The sequence below is a fragment of the Sphaeramia orbicularis genome, chromosome 5 (genome assembly GCF_902148855.1).
Source record: "Sphaeramia orbicularis chromosome 5, fSphaOr1.1, whole genome shotgun sequence".
Taxonomy (NCBI): Eukaryota; Metazoa; Chordata; class Actinopteri; order Kurtiformes; family Apogonidae; genus Sphaeramia; species Sphaeramia orbicularis.
In genome coordinates, this window is record NC_043961.1 from 26,683,239 (window position 1) to 26,700,185 (window position 16,947).

Here is a 16,947-nt window from a genome sequence, read left to right on the forward strand (position 1 = left end):
TATGTATATTATTATGGATGGAGGCAGAAAAGCCAGGTGTAGATTACTGCAAAAAGTGAGAATTTTATTTTCCTTGGTCAGGATATGTACAGTCAGTCCAGCTTGGATTTACAAGACTGACAGTTAATACTGAACAAAACAAAAACTCAAACTATGAATTATGAAAGAGCTGCAGCATCTTAAACCGACCACAGTGAACATTTGAAAGATAAACAGTACCACAGTGCTTCAGTTTTCAGCTTCAGAGTTTGTCATGTCTTTAATGTATTGTGATTGTCTCTATTAACTCACCGTTTTTTTCATTCATTCATTCATTCATTTTCTGAACCCGCTTTATCCTCACTAGGGTCACGGGGGTCGCTTGGAGCCTATCCCAGCTACATAGGGGCGAAGGCGGGGTACACCCTGGACAAGTCGCCAGTTCATCGCAGGGCTGAACATATAGTTCACCGTTTTTTTGTTTTTTTTTATTTGTACGTTTTTGTTTTTTGTTTTTTTAATCAATTACTAGAAATTTCAGGCGACCCCATTTGAATTCCAGGCGACCCCATGTGGGGTCCCGACTCCAAGGTTGAAAAACACTGGTTTAATGTTTCGTGATTACTGAAAAAGTCAGCTAGTAGTGAAAGTGTTTGGAAAATGAGACAAATGTAAGTTTAACTTGTCTGTGAGTGACCAAAACATATACACTTGGAGTATTTCTATATTCGTCTGTTTTGTTGTGAGGGGTTTTCTGTCCACATTTCGTCAGCCTCCGTTTAACCAGATCGTTCTTTTTCAAGGGGGACCTCGTGAAAAAGAAACATAGTTCATAAAAAATTCATGAAATGAAAAAATCAATGCAAAAAAAAAAAGGATCGGTAAAGAAACAAACACATGATGAAAAGGGGAAGATACATGACAAAATCCAGCCCACGCTTGTCACTTACACAGCATTAGTTTTACATGTTCTAGTGGTAACAACATCATTAAGGTCTAACATATTCTAGATTGTTCCAAAATCAGGGCGCAAAATATGAAAATACTGCTCGACCAAATTCTGTATGAATCCTAGAAACTTTGTAAAGAACCCCTGCAAAGGAACAAAAGATTTAACTGCTACTGACAGGTAATAGAGAATTGCATTAAAGGTAGGATGGGAGATCCTGGAAAAATTAGTTCGAGCCAGCTACATTTTGAAAATACACAATTCAAAACTCCAAATCCCTTTCTTCAGACTTTTCCCCCGAAGCCACACCCCCAGAGTACTGGAATGCGCAATGCTTGTTCCCAAGGGTTCATGAGTGCTGTGCAGCATCAATTCGCCCGCCTGCCTCCCACACACACACCCCCCCCTCCTAAATCTTCGCAAACTTTTATTTGAGGGGGCGGGATGTTTGTCCTGGCTTATTATACACTGTATTATACATATGTATAATAAGTCTAATGCCATGGTGCTGATTTTTTTTGTATGAAATGTATGGTGTGGTGGCGCTGCACCATGACAAAACCTTACCAGCAGAAATGCTGATTTCACTATTATGTTTGTCAGCAGAACAGCCCCAATTCATACCTAGCTGACTAAAGTTACATTCTTTAGTGATTTCTGTTAGTGTCAAAACAGCCTGCTGGTGAACTTTACATCCTAATATAGTTTATATAGCTAGCCAAGGTCTGGCTCTGTCTTTGTTTCCTGTGCAAGTGCTCCAAGCCTCTAAATGCGCGATTCATGTGCAAAGAGGGGTACGTCGGGGGGGGGGGGGGCAAATGGCAGTTGAGTTTGATAGACATATCATTATCCAATCATTTTGATGGGCTGGTTAAAATGATTGGTGTTTTTTCAGTCCTGTCCGTTCCACAGGTGACTACATTTTTTAATTTTTGTGTTAAAACATTTATTTAATTGGTTGCAATCGAGGTGTGGAGGAGATTTTAAACAATATAGTAAAAAAATGCTCAACGAAAACATCTCCTACCCTGTGTTTAAGATGATAATTTACCCAGTAACGCTGTGTACATAAAAACATACCAATAATGTCTCCTCAAGTTCAGTAAAGGCCAGAAATGATGTCCCAGAGAAACTGATCAACAGACACTTAATATGTGTATATTTTGTGTGTCTGTGCTTCCTTAAGTTGAAGTGGGTTGAGCTCACTCAGCCACTGTTGTACTATAACAGCATTTTACTCACTGGGATAACAAATGGAGACAGGGACATCCGGACTCTGCTGCAGGCAACTTCATACTGTAACATTCATTAGGACGAGGTGCACTGGGAGTCCGACATGTTTAACCATAATATCTAAATCTCCTGATACAAATATGACCCACATTTACATTCTATATTGTACACTGATTGCAGAGATCAGGCGATTCCCTGCTTAAGTAAGTTTTTGTTATGAAAGTTTTATTCCTAATATCTTTTTTTTCTAATAATGTGTATTTATATTCTTATTCATGTATGAATGTATGTATACATGCACTGACGCATGCATATATGTTTATATGTGTGTGTGTGAGTGTATATGTGTTTATATATTTATTTGTACAGTCAAGAGCATGTCTGACATTTCCCTGCGCTGTTTGCATGTAACACATAAATCTCTCCCTGTATAAGTTAAAACAGTTGATATGTTTTCTCACCTGTTACTTGTTGTTCACTATAACTTAACCGTAAAGATATGTGGAGGGCTTCCCACTGCATGACACTGCTAAAATAGTGAAGTTAAATGCTGCTCTCACCTGCTCTCCACTTCGTCTGTGTGTTATTGAACTGCTTTTATTCTTTTTGGCCTCACATTTTCTGCCCCCTCTGTTCCCCTTACACTCTTGTCTTTCAGACTAAACAAATGTAACTTGGCTGGGAAACGGCTCTGGATCCAGATGCTGTCTTTCTCTCATTCCCTCATCCTTCACTACAGCAACCCCCCCCCCCCCCCCCAACCCACCCCCCCTGACCTTTGCCCTGCCACCCTCCCACTCTCTCTGTCTGTGGCAGACTAGAAGTGCACTAGCACCTTTCAACTCACTCATTCAAAAACACTCATTCACCCCCCTTTGCAACAAATTTGAGAGTTGCTCTTCTTCAGTGGTCAATGCTCTCTTCTATTTTAGGGGCTGGACGTTGCTTAACCACAGCACACTTTTGATAACTCTACTGTCCTTACTCACTCAGAACCTTTGACAATGAATGGCGCTGTTACCTGAACTAAGAATGACCCACTGAAGCTGGCACACCTCTCCCATCCATCTGTCTTCAATCATTTCTATGAAATTCTTCACATCACTTGAGAATGCAAAGAAGCTAGAGCATTCATTTTACATGTATTCAGCATTCACTAACTGAAAATCAGACTTATATTACCATGCTCCATGTAGATCATTTTGAAACACATACCTACAAACCAGTCGATCGTAGAATGAAAAGTTCTCACATACACACATGCAGGATTAGTGATGACAAGGCCCACCATGAGGGTAGATGTGAGGGATATTGCGTTCTTTTTTGATTTCAAACTGTGGCTTTTTAGTCAGGAGTGGGCCCACCACAGGACGAAGAGAGGGAGACACACACACACAGAGACAGACAGACAGAGAGAGAGAAGTTTTTAAGCCCTGTGGTTATATTTCCCTGGAGCCTACCCCAGCTTTACAACTCCATTAACTGCTCTAGTGCAGATTTTAGCCCGCCTCAGCCTAGATTTGTTCAGAAATAAATCAGAAATGGAAGAAAGAAAAGTCCAAAATGTGGGTCCCTGAGCACCTTTGGTATAATTCCTTCCACTGGCCAAGAGTAAGGAGCCAAATATTAACACGACTACATCTCCGACTTCCCAGAGCCATAGCAGGGCCACCCCGAGATGCAGGTCTGGCCGACTGACCCTTGTCGTTTACAACCTCCACTTCTTCCTCTTTGCCACCTCCTTGAATTCGGCACCAGCAGCATATGTGTATAGTTTCTGTGTTATGCATGTGTGTGTGTGTGGGTGTGTGTGTGTAGGGGTCTCCAGTGATTCCCTGAACCCCACAGCCAGTCTCATTTCAGCGCTTTTCTAAACATCACCTCTCAAAGCTCATTCCCGAATAAAAGACAACATGGAAAGAAAAACAGGACAGCAGCAGAAAAAGGAGGAAATGTTATTTAAAAGGTACCAGACCGCAGCATTTTCCACTGATATTATATACTCCCTGCCCAATCCAAAATATATACGGGCCTCAGGCCAAGAATGTAAAAATAAAACACATAGACTCAACATCTGGAGCAAACTGAACAAAACCCTCATTTAATCTGCCCTGAATACTGCATTCTGCCATTTTACCTCTGGCCTGTCTCACTCACAGACACACACTTTCACTCATACTTACACACACATTCTTTGTCACACACCTACTGTAACACTACTCTAAAGGCCTGTAAACAAGTTTCTGGATAGGATGCTTTAAACAAGTTCAACACAAACTTTTCCATTATAATTCTCCTGAAAGAGGGAGCACAAATTTCAATTCACCTGTTTTCATGCAAGTTTGAGCATAAAGACACGACTGAGTTCAGACAAATTGATTAACACTGTTCTATCTAACATTGTTTTACACTTGGTTTATGTGGAACAATGTTTGATACGTACTGTGAAGATGTGATAACAGATTTTACCAATGCTTAGCGATCTGCTTCTGTCTCTTGTCTTTTCCTCCCAACAGCATCACTGCCACCCAGTGTTACATTCCTCTGCACTGCTGGAAAAATTTGGGAAGAAAATAAAATAGCAGCAGAGTCGACAAATTAATTCATGAAAATAACATAAATGCCATATTAAGTGGAAAGCAGCAATAAAATACCCCAACATACCAGAGGTTCAGGAGAGCTTCTGGTGCTCTTTTAATTATGTGTCCTTGTTATACCCTCTTGAAAAGAATTCAAATAGCGCTGGTTGATCGACTTCTTTGGAAATTCGCATAAAATTTGCACAGTTCAAGATACACGACAGAATGGTAAAGCGGTGACAGTAGGAGAGAAGAAAGAGAGTGTATGAGCGTGAAACCTGCTTATTTTTCTTCAGTAATTAGGATCGAATATCCTCATATTTTTTGCCACATTTTGCTAATTTAGTGTTATGATTTCAGATTAAAGTTGAGGTAAAGGTTAGTGTAGGGTTAAGTTTATGCAGTGAATACGGTCAGGAAAAATGTTGTTAAGTGCAAACGTTTGTCTGTTTTTGTGTGTGTGTGTGTGTGTGTGTCCTCTCAGATGTTGCTGCTGCTGACCGGACTGGCAGTAACGAGACTGAGCTGAAGAGTAGGCTAAGAGCTGTGTAAGTTGTGGGTTTGATTCCTGCCCAGGTCAGGTGGAGGTGCCAGGCACAGCAAACCACTTGGCACTGCATCTCTGCCAAGATCACGGACCACTCTCATAAAACACATTAATGTCTAGGAGCTCCTTTCACCGGGGCCATCATTACGAATGCGTGTTTTGCAGAAGCACTCATTTTCAATTCTGGTAAAGTTCCAGAAGTTTTCAAAGATACTGAATATGTCAGACACAGCCGGGGGTATAGAATGATGCAACAGGAGCCGAAAACTTTTAATACACCTATCACAAAAAATTTGCCATGGTACATTTTGATTACTAAACTGAAAATATATGATTTGCGTTTGTAAAAAATATTCTTTAAAGCATTGTAACGTAAGGTGACACTTAGATCATATGTTAGGTGTCAAAAAGTAATCACACTTTCACATAAGAACAGAACTGAGTGATCACATCTTTTGAGGTCTTTTAAAGTCAGGCTCAGCAGATCAAACACCCCGGGAAGAAAGATTTGCAAGAAAATCAATCAAGAAAGCATCTGTAATGTCAGAGCTGCTTTAGCGGTGTCGGTCAGCAGGTAAGCCATTAGAGTGAAATGAGGGCATGAGATGTAGCAGAACTGAACTGAAAATACAAATGTCTGTGTAGGTTCTCATTTGACCAGGTCATCATTCTTCTTGGTAAGTCTTCTCGATTCAGCTGGACTGGTTTAGCTCTTGTTTGAAAATGTTTCATCTCTCATCCAAGAGACTTCTTTAGTTCAATAACTTGCCAGTTATTGAAACCTATCCGTCCATGGGAGTGGATCTCTCCGTCACTGTGGTTCTTCCCGATGTTCCTCTTTTCCCACTGGGTTTTTGGAGTTTTTCCTTGCCGAGAAGGAGAGTCTAAGGACAGGGAATGCCCAGGACATTAATCCATTTGCTTCATCTACTGTTTATTTGACTGTTGTTTGTTTTCATATCCAACTAATTCTGTAAAGCCCTGTGAGGCAACCTTGTTTTGATACAGGGCTCTACAAATAAAACTGAATTGAACTGAATAGAACTGAAGAAGTCTCTTGGATGAAAGATGAAACGTTTTCAAAAAAGAGCTAAACCAGTGCAGTTGAACTGAGAAGAACCACTAAGAATGAACATACAGGTCATTCTTAAAAGCAAATTATTTTGGCAACTATATTTTTGTCTACATTTTTTTTTTAGCTAATATGTAACCCACACACCAGAAGCATTTCCAACAACAGAAAAGTACATAAATATTTTTATCCGTAAAATTATTTTCAACATGTCTAGATATGATGGTTTTTGATCGCTCTTGTTGCTATTTAATGACATCTTTCACAAATGATGTTCATATGTAACTAGTCAAAAATATTTACAGATAGATTTATGCACGGAAATAAAGTATCCTAATACTGGATACCACCCACCATAAAACACCGAGCTACTGCAGAAACATGGCAATGCAACATGGCACTATTGATTAGTGTTCCTTTCAGGTGATTTTACACTGAACATAGCAATAAAATACAGCAATAAATATTAGATCCCCCTAAATCTTTCTAAATCTTACCCACATAACATTTAAAGCAGAAAAAAGTCCACAAAGTTGTGATTTAGATAGATTTAGTAATGTTTAAAGTAAGCCGCAATATTTCCCCATTCTGAACCAAACTGTTTTTACTGCCTAAACCTAAAACCCTATGGGGTTGGAACACAAACTCCAGTCTCTGGTGTCCTGGTCTTGGGTTTTGTATATTTAACGTGTACCCCAACCACCTTCTGCCTATTGGAAAAAAAATACTAGCACATCCTACATTGACTTAAAAATTGACTTTACTGTCCCAATAGAACCAATTTGCTGTGATTATACATATCTATGGTTTAGACAGTAACAACATATGGTATATAACTTGATTTTTTTACATTTGTGGAGACATTTGTACATTATTAAAAAAGTGATAATGGATGTGAAGCTTCTTTCATGACAAACGGATACAGATGTGTATTTCCATTCATCTTATGTCATGGTTACAGTTTTTTCATATACGCCATAAACATGCCATCATTTGGACATTAAGCCATAATGTCTTCACTTTTTAACTCCTTATCACTTAAAACTATACATGCAAATAAACAAAGCACAAATGCACATGAGAGCTTACTGTGTGCTTGGCATGTAAACAATCACAATCACAACATAAGTGGGGCTAGCTTAGCAATGCTAATATAATGGTATTTATGCATTCAGGTATTGCACCTTAACCCTTTATCAGGCAAGTAACTATTTTTGGTAATTTCCACCCACATTATAAGACAGCAACAGTTACAGTGAGGACAGTGAGTCAACAATCTCTGGTTCAATGTCTACACAGGGTCTATACAGGGTCTGTAAGGTCCACCTCTGCATGAACAGTGAGTGTACCTGCTTTGTTAGGTACCATGAAGTAATGGTACTAATGTAAGGAATGATGTTCAAAGGGATAATGTGGATGTTGACAGGTGTCTGGATCAGCACTGATGTAATTTTCAAAAAGTGATGTTCTAATGTTCTGTTGTTGTTTTTTTTGCCTCTTATGGGTAAGGAACCAAATAACAATAACATAACAATAAAATATTTTTAAAAATGTCATAAAAGTAATAAAGTCTTGTTATGTCCTCAAGTAAAACACTAAGGTTGAAAATTTGAATTTCAGAGTATTTCAATGAGTGCCCTAGAAAGGGTTAATAGGTTTAAGTGGTTGTTGTGGTTCTTCATCTGTAGGTGTGAATGTAAAAATGAAAGGTTGTTTGTCTGTATATCCTTGTGACCTTCCAAATGATAAAGTCATTCAGAAAATGAATGAATAAATGAAATATATCTGTAAGTCCATGACAGTCCGTTGAACTCTGTCTCAGGTTTCAGACACCTTTAGCAGAACTTGATATGTGTCAACGAGCAGAGAATTAACCTCTTAACAGTGACCTCTGCTAAACTGCAGGTCTCAGTTCACTCTTGTCAGTTCACAAAATCTCTTTTACCCAAACAGTTAAAAAGGAATTTAAAGTGGTAAATCCTGGGCCATTTGTTTCTACTCAGAATCATTTCAGTGTAGCACAAAATAATGGCGTAGCCCAGTGGTTCTCAAACTTTTTACAGTGGAGTACCCCCTGAGATATATTTTTTAGCTAAGTACTCCCAACTCTCACTTCAGCATTTTTGATTGAAAAATTTAGGCAAAATTTGTTTCTTTGCCAAAGGTAATATATAGAAAATAAATTTTTAAAGTAAATTTTTTGCGCAAAATATAAACTGAAAAGTGCCCTCTTTCATTGATAAGAAAAATAAATAAATTGGTCATTAATTAATAAATTAATCTTTCATCAACAAAAAATAATAACTTAGGTACTCAAATAAACTCATTTTGAATAATATAAAATAGAAATGTTCTTAAAATGTTACCAAAGCTTAAACAAGATGATTGACAATAAAACTATTATATAAATGTATTTATTGTGTTTTATATTTCAGCATTAATTCTCATTATTTATTTTGTATTCGGTACATGATGACTTATTTAATGTATTTTTCCCAAACAATTTCAAGTACCTCCTGGGCTTCTTCCAAGTACCCCTGGGGGTACACCACTCCACTTTGGGAACCCCTGGATTAGCTGATGGCAGAAGCTTCATTCATGTTAAACTAAGTTACGAAGAGAAAACGGCAAAGGTAAGTCAATGTTTATAGTCATTGCTTCATAATGCAGTCTTTATTTTTGCACTTCTTTGGCTCATTCCTTGAGTTTTAGCAGTAGATAAATAATACTTGTACTGTTGGCCCTGCTTCGTGGTGCAGAGTTTTGGTATTATTTTGTTTTATGAAATTATGAAATGAGTTGTGTTCTGTTTTCCAAAACTTGCTTTTGTCGATCTTTTTTAGCTGAAGTTCTTCTGGTTACTCGAATGTATAGCATGTGTACATTACTACAAGTGCCACATCTTATTACCATGGCAACACAGACAGAACTGCACACAAATGTCACTTACATTTTAACATTATACATTACAAATCCCATGAGTTTTTAATTTACACAGTGAAATTAGATTATATAGCAGTATTATTTATATTAAGAACATAAATATAAGTTGGAAAAAAATGAATGTTTTCAGAGCTGAATTTCCCTTGAGCTTCTGTATCACCATAAAGGTGTGTTAAGATTGGGTCACTGATCTGTGTACTGCATGTCGGAATGCACAAAAGCATTTAGACACACAGGTACAAAGATAGCGAGCAACAATAATGAAAGAGGTTGACAGTCTGGTCACACAGATAGAACTGTCAGGCTCAGTCAGGTTTACATGCACAAAAAGGTGTGTATGTGTGTTCATGTGTGTGTTGTCTCTGTGAGCATCTGATAACCTACAACCTACAAACTCAATCCAGCTATGTAGTGACAGCAGAACACAGGAACATCAAAACCAGACCTCAGTGACAGCTGTTTATATTCACCGCAGACCGGCACACACACAGGATTAAAGTGTCAATATTAGTGACGGTTAGAGCAAAAAGAACTAGTGATGTAGTTATAGAGAATGAAATCTAACGCTTTTTTTTTTGGTCTATGAATGACACTGAACCACATATCATCAAACTATAGTTGTCAGTTTTAAAAACAGTACTGCTGACACTTTGTAGAAGTGTTTTCTGACTGTTAATAATGTACCAGTATAGTGTCAGTCATTCAATTAAATATTCATGTTTTGTAGAAACCTCTATAGAACACCATTTCCAAGTCTGCCACCACTGTATATGAAATGTAACCAGTGTGACTGAAGCCAGGGGAGTATCCTTAATACAGATATAGCTGTGAGTGGAACGTGTGGTCAGTAGAGAGTGTATATAATGTTTAAGACAGAGGTGTCAAACATGCGGCCTGTGGGCCAAAACCGGCCCACCAAGGGTCCAACCCAGCCCGCAGGATGAATTAGTGAAATACAAAAATTACACTGAAGATATTAACAATCAAGGATGTCAAAATAAATTTAGTTCAGTTCCATCTAAAGTGGGTCAGACCAGTAAAATACTATCATAACAAAGTATAAATAATGAAAACCACATATTTTTCTCTGTTTTAGTGCAAAAAAAAAAGTAAAATTACACAAAAATGTTAACATTTACAGACTAGCCTTTTACAAAAAATGTGAAAAACCTGAACAAGTATGAACAACCTGAAATGTCTTAAGAGATTTAAGTGTAATTGTACCAATTTTCTGTCTATTATTAAATGTTTTGTGCATTTGTAGATCCACTGTGATCTGTACGTTGTAATGAACATGTAAAACTGAGAAGCTGCGGCCAAATAATGGCATAAATTGTTATAAATTGCACTTTTTTTCTTAATACATTTCATTTTGGTCATGGTTCATGTTTTTCCATATTTTTTTGAAAGATAGTTTGTAGATGTATAAGTTTTGATAATATAATCTTACTTTTTCACTCTAAAACATAGAAATTAGACATACAAATTTTGGAATTGATATTATTTATGTATTATTATGTCATTATTTTAATGATCCGGCCCACTGCAGGTCATATTGGGCTTTATGTGGCCCCTGAACTAACATGAGTTTGACACCCCTGGTTTAAGGAGTGTTAAACTGTGATAACTTTACATTTGAAAAGTACATGGAAACAACATAAACAACCAACTGTGACTTAAATTGATTGGGTCCGCTGAAGAACATGATGAGATATTAATTACTCCGCCCCCTGAAGTGAGGGCAAAGGGTATTGTTTTTTGTTCGGTTTGTTTGTTTGTTGGTTTGTTTGTTTGTTAACACTATAGCAGCAAAACTATTGGTTGGATTCATACCAAATTACGTTTATAGATTGCCAGGGACCCAGAATAGATCTGATTACATTTTGGGAAAAGTAGGTCAAAGTTAAAATTTTTTATGAATTTTTAAAATATTTTTTCCCATTTTACTTATAATGGGCAAAATTTCAAATGTCTGTAGCAGCAAAACTATTGGTTGAATTCATACCAAATTGGGTTTATCAATTGCCAGTGACCCAGAATAGATGTGGTTACATTTAGGGAAAAGTACGTCAAAGTTACATTTTTTTATTTAATTTTTTAAAATATTTTTTTCTTCTCTCATGTACTTACAATGGGTGAAGTTTCAAATGTCTATAAAAACATAAATTTGTTTCAATTTACTTCAAACTTGGCACATATATAGAGGCAATTGATATGCTGACATTAGCACATGCATAGACATGATGACATCAGCTGGATCAATGCCAAAATAAGCTACAATATATGCGAGGGGTGGGGTTTGTTGTGCCTGGCACCATTTGTTGTATAACAGAAAAATATTTATATTTTTAACCTTCAAAGACCTAAACAGCTGCTTGAGATCAGAAGCATCTACTGATCTAAAATGTTTAATAACTATCGATACATTTACATAATTCAGGTACAAAGCTGTTTCTCAACTTTTTATTGGCATGAGATATGATGAATTTTGGACGTTCAGAGGCTTCATAGTGAATGTGGAAACACCAACATGTCCTGCAGCATTTGTGGTTTGACAAATGGCAATGGTTGTAGACTCTGTTTTTATATTCAGTTACTAATATACATTCTTTAAAAATTCACTTTTGCTTTGGTTTTATGTGTTCTGATATATTAAGCTTTGGGGTTTTTTTTTTTTTTTCAACCCACAGGTCCTGCTGTGATCACAAATTATTTGACCCCAGTCCTAATCTGCAACCAGTTAATTAGGGCTACGCATTTTAATGTGAATGAAAACAACTTAAGACTCGATTGTAAGTAAATGTGACAAGTATCCATGTCAAAATAAAAGCACTACCTGAGCAAACTTCCTGCCATTCCACCAAGCCACGCTACAATATCAAATATAATAGGCTATATATCGCTAAATATTTTTGACCTGCTATAGGGAGTTTATACATGATACTGTACATATTTTTGTGTCTGTACACAATCAATGACCCTGACCCACCGCTGATCCACGCATCACTTTTGTCCATGTTAAGCTGTTTCTTCTCAGGTGTACATTATACAGAAAAAGCTGAACGTAACTTAATGTCTGAAAACAGTGGTCAGTCTTCACCAAATTATGCATGGACATCTCTAGTCATGCCCATTTTCACCTCACCTAAAATCAAAAGCAAAACCCCCACGACCCTCTTGAGGATAAAGCAGTTCAGAAGATGAATGAATGAATGAATGAATGAATGAAAAAAAAAAAACAATACTCTAAGATTAAACTATGTTATGTTTTAATTTTTTTAATGTGCGCCTATGGAGAGAAAAAGGCTTAATGTGGACAGCATCCATAATTCTGGGGTTTTCGTTTTGATTTTTTGATTTTTGTTTTCATCCCAGATTCTGGTTGGATTTATCAGTAAGACATGGCCTTTTTCTTGAATGATTATATTTATTATTTATTTGCTGTTCTTATATGACTTAGTATTAAACAACTTTATACAACAGGCACTATGTTAGAAGATTAAGCTCTGATTCAAAATTGAAAATAGAATGACTCAATGGTCATTATGTTTGTTGTGTATGAGTGACAGATTTGAGAATCTATCAACTACGAAACTGAAAAGTAAAGTAATAAATTGTGAAGTTAGTTTTCAAATGCAGTAACTATTAAAGTAATCTCATCACAATTTAAGTGATTAACTTGTAACTAGTAACTAGTTACTTTTTTGAGAACCTACCCCAACACTGTAAGTATGGACTTGTATAGACTTTAAAGTTAGGCACAAAAAAGAAGAATTCGCTGTTTGTAGCTGGTGCAGGTACCATTAAAAAAAAGTCTTCATGATTGAATGACTGCATTTTGTAGAAGAATAGTGGAATAACATCCTTGAAATGTCAGGACTTCATCTCCCAACTATTGAGTCCAGCTATTGAAATATGTTAGTACCAGTGGTTTATTTTAATACCTATAAACTGAATTTTAAGACTTGATAAGTGAAAGTTATATTATTGGGTTTCATTGTCTATAAAACAGAATTTCAACCGGAGTCAAATTCTGCCAATTGTATAACACTTTATACAAATGCCATCCTGCTAACTTTAGATATCTATTCAGTTTATCTCTGAATATCTGTAGTCTCTCTGTGAATATCTGGTGAAAAACTGTTTGCATAACTGTATATTGACTGTGGGCTTTGCTTTTGAAATGATGTCATTAACATGTAACCATGGCTTAAAAAATATGAAAAACATACACTTATCCACTGACTATTTCTTTGCCTATTGGCCTTGCAAATATTTTTTTTTCATTTCCATTTTCAATGTTTAATGCCTTTTAAATTGTTTTCCTGTGCTTAGTTTGAGGACATGTACCATATTCAAGTCAGCTTTTTATTATGAACATATAAGATGTCGGTTACTGCTGCAATATTAAGAGTGAACATCCATTGAAGTTTTTTGTAACCAACATTCCAAAAGACTCGCTGCATTCTGTCCAAGACCCTCCTGCTTTATTTCTTATTCTTCCTACATATTTGTTTTAAGCTCAATCTTCATTATCTCTCCTTCGCTCTCTCTCTCTCTCTCTCCTGTCCACCCTTCCTCCTCTGGCTTCAGTTAATTCATGAACAGCATCATGATTGAATATTAATAATTCACATCAGCTCTCCCTGATGACTCATTACAACCCTTTCAAATGAAGAGGGAAGCAGCCTGGCCTACACAGATGACAAAACCAAAGCGCACTCACTCACACATACATAAATGCATTCATTCAACCAAAAGTTGTTTCATCATTTACTGAGTTCCATGTAAACGTGTCATATTGGGCTGCAAGAAAAAAACATGTACATATATATATTCACACATAGAATAATTGCTTATTTGATCCAGCTAAGGTGAGTGTATTTCTGTAAGGGCCATGGTGCAGTGAAATGGAGAAAATACAAGGCAGCCACGAGTAGAATTATTAACGACTTTTAAAGACTCCTTTTGACAGTTGAACAAAAAGTGGGAAAGAAGTGCGTAAAATGTAACCTTCCCTTCATAGCAAAAACAAAAGCTAAAAATCGACTTCATCAGCGTGTATTTGGAAGCGTGTGCAGACTTGTATGTGTGTGTATAATGCAAAAGGTTGAGATTGTCAAGGTAAACGTAACATTGGTCAGAATAACAGTCTTGTTATTGAGTCAGTTATTTAAAATGCAAGGAGAACACTCATGGTAAATTATGACCTCCACAACCTTGCAGAATGTTCATGGCAGTGACGGATAAGAAGATTTGATAAAAAAAAATGTGAGTCTAGTTGTGGTTTATGATTATTTTCTCAGAAATATCATGTCCTCCTTGAGTAAAAAGAAAATACAAAACAAGGAGTAGAAAATTTTCCCGTCACGTCTTCAATAGTCGCTTTTCCATTGACCCTCAAATTGTGCGAATATAACTTGCACATAAAAATCTACCTAATGGAAAACAACAATTTGCAAAAACTTGTTTTTCAATTAAAAGTTTTTGCGCTAGCAATGGGTGGTTTTTTGGGTGTAGCACAAATGGTATATCATGCAAAACTGCAATGGAAAGACCTTTTTCCACAACAAGAGTCATGTGAATAAAAAAAACCCGGATGTTGAGGGACATTACAACAAGCGAAGAAGAAGAGTTTTAAAAGAAACTTGGCATATGTGTGGACATACCAGGAAACCAAGTCATTTTTTAATTTAGTACGGGATAGAGGGGTACTATATTATAATAATAATAATAATAATAATAATAATTAATAATAATAATAATGAATATACCTGTAAATCAACATGATATTTACGTTCGTCGCCATGTTTATGGAATGACTTCTCGTCTCATCTTGCGATAATAAATGAACAAATCATCGCAATTTGTGATTTAATGGAAAAACCGACATTACACACTTCTGTTTTTTCAAAATTTAGTAAATATCGATAAAGTTTTGTGTATATGTCCAATGGAAAAGCAACTAAAAACGTATTCCACTCAACTTGCTAATTCTAAGCTTTGAGTCACACACACCAAAAACGATACCCACACTCACACACTATTGCAATCATTTAGCCCCATTAGTGGAAAGCAGAGTTGGACACCTTGCAGACTGCGAGGTGTGTGTCGATCGATGGAGGTTAAACCCAGGGTTCAAATATAAACAGCTGGATAAGTCACAATCAATAGCTACTATCCCCTGGCACCTGGTCAATAGTTCCACACCCTGACCCAGTCAAAGAGAGAAGAGCGAGCGTTGGGTGGAGTTTCTATGTGTCTGCTTTCTGATAAGGATGTTAATGAATACATACACAGTCGCACGCACGCACGCACGCACGCACGCACACACACACACACACGTTGCCCTGAGTTGATAACCTGTTAGCAGAGCAGTGGAGCTCAATACACAGCCCATCTGATGAAAAAAGCACAACTGTTCTTATTGATTTTCCTGCCGTGATATAATACCTTCTACTGCTAACTCACTTTAACAAACATCAATGTGCTCCCACATATGAGACTCACAAATCCACATACACAGATCTACTGTTCAGCTAGGGTTACTTAAACACTGCTCAGTTCCTGTTATTTGCAGTATTGCTTGTTTCACATCCATATTCCTTGTCTTTTGACCCATATTTTGCATGATTTCACTAATAAAAAAGCAACAGTTTAGAAGTCGTGCCTTTACAGTAGCAGGGCCGAAGTGCAAGGAAGGAAATCTTACACCTTGTGTGAGTATGCACGTGTTGACACTGTGTGTGGGTTAGCCTCAGCACTAAGCCATAGAGGAGATGGACTCCATATGCAGAGTGTTTTCACAGCCCTGAAGGAAATCATGACCATAGCAGAAAACCCACCAGCTATTTCACTAAGGTCTCATTTGTCTGTGTCTTTGTGTTCATGCATCTTGTGTGAGGGCACGGTGTGTGAGGGCGTGTTTGCGTTATTTGGGTAAGCCTGTGTGTGTTCCATGTGTGAATTTTGTTTTTATATTGGCACGCACAATGTATCACACCCACCTCTGTGACCAGCACAAAATAAAAATATACCTCGCTTCCCGTTCGCCTGCCAGTCCATGGGCTGTGAAGTGTGTGCTAGTGTATATGAATGTGTTTCCAAAAGTGATGAGTGGGTGTCGGCAGTGTGACATTGGTGTGTAACCGTGCAAAATAAGGACTAACTGTTGTGACCAAAGTCCATTAGGGGTGCTATAGTATAAAAAATATCCAGTAGTGGGAAAAAAAAAGTTTTGGACACCCTTAAAATTTTACACAATCTCAAATATTATCATATCAATATAAATATTCGCAGTTAAACTATATTTCTGCTTCAGAATGTCTTTGTTGTTCACAAGAAAAAAAAAACTAAATCTTTGACAGTTTCAACGTGTCATGCTATGGATGTGTCTCATTATCTTGCTATGAGAGTGATTCTTAATATATCACAAATATATCACAATCACTATATATCATAAACGTATAGGAGCATCCGAAAATTTTTCTCCACCACTGTAGTTTGATGAGGTTTAGGCACCCTGACAACAACATTTAAAACATCTGACAAGAATAAATCAACTCAACAACTTAAAAAAGCTAACAGGTTTTTGTGGCTTCACAGGGGACACAACCCCAAGTCCTGTGGGAAACAACCCATACGA